This window comes from Myotis brandtii, unplaced genomic scaffold, assembly GCF_000412655.1.
Source record: "Myotis brandtii unplaced genomic scaffold, ASM41265v1 scaffold793, whole genome shotgun sequence".
In the NCBI taxonomy this organism is placed as follows: Eukaryota; Metazoa; Chordata; class Mammalia; order Chiroptera; family Vespertilionidae; genus Myotis; species Myotis brandtii.
This window is the reverse complement of record NW_005371193.1, coordinates 1,364,360-1,369,235: the sequence shown is the minus strand read 5'-3', so window position 1 is coordinate 1,369,235 and position 4,876 is coordinate 1,364,360.

The window sequence follows — 4,876 nt, the reverse complement described above, 5'->3', positions numbered from 1 at the left end:
AGAAAGAAAGAAAGAAAGAAAGAAAGGAAGGAAGGAAGGAAGGAAGGAAGGAAGGAAGGAAGGAAGGAAGAAAGGAAGAAAGAAAAAGGTAGAGCCATCTCTCCAGTCACTGGGGCACCTCAAGGCAGGAGAGAGCATCTCCACGTCATTTCAGGCCACACTGGGTATGTGCTGTTCTCTCGACCTAGGGTGGGCCTCTCCTTCAACTGCTTGACATTACTCACCCTTCAGTGCTTGATTGAAACATCACTTTCTTTCCAGACGACCCCTCCTCCCCACAATATATCCGGTCCTCGGAGTGTATGTTCTCCTAGTCCTCTCTGCTTCTCTTCCATGGTACGTATCACAGTTGTCATTCACTCATTAGTGTAGTAATTATAGTAGTTCTTTGATGTCTGTTTCCCTCCCAGACTGTAGGCTCCATGAGGGCAGGGATGGGTCTGCTTTATGCATTCCTACACCCCAGGTCCCTAGCAGGTGAGCGCTCAATACATTTTTGTCCAATGAATGAATCAATAAGCAAATGGAAGAGCAGGTACCAGAGATGCAGCAGGGGAGGAGAGCTGATTCTTAGAGAAGAGATGCAAATAGGAACAGGGCCTATGTCAGCTGAGAAACCAAAGGACTCACAGCACCTAGTGTGGAAAGCATGAGGACTTAGTCTTGGATTTGCATACAGACCCAGCCCGCCAGTCATGCCCACACATGAGCAAACACATGCATGTGTGCACATGGAGGTATCAGCAGTACCTCCCAATATGAGGCATAAAGATGGGCAGATAACAGAAAACCTCTACTCAGGACACTTACTGAAGTTGGAGCAGGAACAGGGACTAATGTTTTGATGGCCAGAATTCGTTCTTGAGGCAAATGATTCAGTCAACTCAATCCTTCGATCCTCAGTGGAAACCAGGATCAATCTTGATAGAAATCATGACTGGTGTGGGCTCAGTGGTTGAGCATCGACCTATGAACCAGGAGGTCATGATTCGATTCCTGGTCAATTCCCTGTCGGGGCACATGGCCTGGTTTCGGGCTCAATCCCTGGTTTGGTATGCAGGAGCAGCCGAAGAGTGATTCTCTCTTATCACTGATGTTTCTATCTCTTCTCTCCCTCCCTCCCTCTTCCTTCCTCTCCGAAACCAATAAAAAAAAAATCATGACACTCAATTTGGTTTCAATGCCTCAAGCTCCCATCCTCCAAGTGCTCTCCCATGTGCCTTCTTCCATTTTCTAGCATTCTTATGCCCTACCCACCCTCCTGTTAATCAAAAGAAGACCTTCAGAAAAGGAGCAGGCAAAAATTCTGTCTAGAGTGTAAATGGTTGATAAGATAAAGATTATCAAAGCTCCTGGTATTACTCTTACCCAGAGCATTTGCCCTTCGGTTGTAATAAATACCTTAAGTCACAGAAACAAAGTTAGGGGTTCCTATGCCCTTGTGATTGTATTCACTGCATTTGGAAGGCACTCGACATGGCTATTTTAGCACAAGAGCATTTCGTCAGAGGGACAGCTATAATAATAAAAGCATAATATGCTAATTAGACCAGACGTCCTACGGGACAACCTTCCGGACAAAGCCGGGGCTGCGAGGGAAGCCTGGGTGCCGGTTCCCGGGTGCCAGAGGGAAGCCGGTGCCGGCAGCTGGGGGAAGGAAGGCCTGCTCTTGCACAAATTTCGTGCACCGGGCCTCTAGTTATTATATATTATTTTTAAAAGCCATTAAACTTCTAACCATTATAAAGAAATCAAGTAACGTACTTAACACACATCTTCCTTCCATTTTTGAACCTCATGCCATCCTCAACTCCAGTCCTTCCTTCTCACCATTGATGACACATAGTAGCAGTTACAAGATTACAATGGCCCCTGAGTCAAACATTCTGCTTCATGTCAAGGAGGTTCATTTCCTGCAAGTATGAGGATCTCCTGGTTCGCTAAATTGTGACCAGTGATGACAGCTGCTCACTCCCAATTCAATGCTGCAAGCCTGCACTACACTGTCTACCAGCAGCTGTGTTGCTTGAGTCTTGGGTGCTTACTGTGCTGACCGGTGAAGGGTTTTTACTTTGGGGTCTGCAAATGGGTTTCATGGAAGTCCGTGAACCTCTGAAATCACATAATCCAAATTTGAGGGATACATTTTGTAAGGGGAAGGAGGGACCCATCGTTTTCATCAGATCTTTAAAGCAGTCTGATGACCACCACATGTGAGAAATCACTGGTTAAATGGGCAATCCAGGTATTCCAGGTAACGAGAAGCCTACTTTAGGCCATGCCGCCTAGTGTGTGCTCTCACTATACACGGTGTTAGGGGCCGATGGGCAACTGGTTTATGTAGCGCATAGTCTAAAGTGGATTTCTTGACACAGATGATACACTTTGGAGGCAGCCGTTGAGGACTAAAGAGAGAAGTCACTGGATTAATTTTGGGCAGAGTGAAGCATGTGTTTGCCTTCTAGAAGGTGACCCTCTGTTTTCTCTCTATTTGCAACAAAGTTCCAAGAGCTGGATCTACAAGGAACATTTGGGCAGTAGAGCAGGTACCAAAGGTGCAGCAAGGGAAGGAAACTGATTCTTAAAGGAGAAAATAGGAATAGGGCTTGTGTCAGCTTAGAAACCAAGGGACTCACAAGCACCTAGTGTGAAAAGCATTAGGACTTTGTCCTGGACCAGCAGACAGACCCTGCCTGACAGACTGCCCACACTTGTGAAAACTGGGCTTCAGGTGGCCTTGGGTTTGGGAGAAGACCCAGACCGAGCCGTGGGAAGCGCAGGGAGTGGGATCGCTTCTGCTTGTCTGCCCAGCTATTGTTATGTCCTGTTATGGCTGAGTCTGAAATCACTCAGCAGCCACACGTTTCAGATTGAGGTAACTCCTCGCTGCCTTAAAGGTCAGGAAAGCCGCTGTGCTGACACAGGCCCATCTTCCCCTGACAGTCTGCCCCACATCGACTCTTGAGTCATCACATCTGGATGACTAGGCTGATAAAAACAAGGTTTCATGGCGTGAGCTGAACTGGGTGGGGGGGAGTTGGGCGGCAGGGCAGAGTGGTGGAGCAGGAAGAACACTGCACTTGGGGTCTGAGGAACTTGGGCATGCGGTGTTGATTTATTTGGGTCTCAGATGAAATTATATAATGCAAGACAAGCTGCTTAACACGGTACCAGGGACATATGAGGCGCTCGATGGAAGTGATCGTGCAGGACCCACCCTGAGGCAGAAGCCTTGGCCCTAGACTGGGATGTGGTCAACCCTGATCTTCTCGGTAAAGTGTCTTCAGAGGTTGTCTGTTGACCCCTGCACCTGTGGAGATGTGCATCCTGGTCATTCCTTTATTCCACAAGTATTTCTTCACAGCTGTGCTCTGGGGTTAGGTGCCAGATGACATCTAGCGGTCAGTTCTCTGTATCCAAGCGTCTTCTGCCAAAACACGCATTGATTGGCTGTCAGAAGTAGAACTCCACTGTCTTGGTCTCTGAAACTGGGAAGTGAGGTGGAGCCTGGAGGAGGCAGAAGGTAAAGAAAGGTTTGTCTCCACACTTCTCTGCCTTGTCACTAGGTGGCAGCACCCACTGGGAGCTGCTGTGTCCACCATCCTGGCAGTCCTGCACTCAAGCTTGGTATATTGCTCCAGCTTAGGAGGCAGCAAAGGCAAGTCTGAGTCCCATCTCTGAGGTGTGGCCTCAGGCAAACCCTCCAACCTCTTTTTTTAATTTAATATGTTTGTATTTATTTCTTTTTGTTGTTGTGAACCCTCACCGAAGGATATTTTCCCATTGATTTTTAGAGAGAGTGGAAGGGAGAGGGAGAAATAGAGAAAAATATCAACGTGAGAGAGAATCATCTATCGGTTGCCTCCTGCACGCCTTCTACTGGGGATCAAGCCCACAACCCGGGCATGTGCCCTGACTAGGTATCCAGCCATGGCCTCCTGATTCATGAGTCGATGTTCAACGATTGAACCACACAGGCTGGGCCCTTTCAACCTCTCTATATGTAAAATGGGGGTAATAATAGTTCCTAAAGTAATAGTGAACAGACAATGATGTAAATGTTTGATAAATGACGCTATCATCCCTGCCCCCAGCAAGATGATACGGCGTAGCCCCCTTACTTTTTCAGACTTCACCCTCATTTTGCACTTTTTTATTAAAATATATTTTATTGATTTTTACAGAGAGGAAGGGAGAGAGATAGAGAGTTAGAAACATCGATGAGAGAGAAACATTGATCAGCTGCCTCTTGCACACTCCCTACTGGGTATGTGCCCACAACCAAGGTATATGCCCTTGACCGGAATCGAACCTGGGACCCTTGAGTCCTCAGGCCGACGCTCTATCCATTGAGCCGAACAGGTTAGGGCTCATTTTGCACTTTTTGTCCCCCTTTTCAAGAGTGTCCCTGATGCTTATTTAAAATGAGCACTAGAGCTGGTCGGGTGGCTCGGTTGGTTGGAGCATTGTCTTCCCCCTCCCCACCCCCGCCCCCACCTTCCCATATACCAAAAAGTTGTAGGTTCGGTTCCCGATCGGGGCACATTCGAAGGCAACACACTGTTTCTCTCTCACATCAATGTTTCTCTCCCTCTCCCTCCCCACCTCCCTTTCCTCTCTCTCTGAAATCAATTTAAAAAACACAAAAAAACATATCCTGGGTGAGAATTAAAAAAATAATGAGTACTAGATAAAAATTTCGGGGTGGGAGAGTGGGAAGGCAGAGGGAAAGTCCAAAGTATGATTTTTTAGAACAGACCCAACTTTCTCCCTTCCTTCCCCCCTTCTACCCCTGTCTTCCTCTTCATTTTCTTTCTTCTGCCCTGGGATGGTCATTTTCATTTACAAATGTCTGTTAGCCACCCGTCGGGGCAAA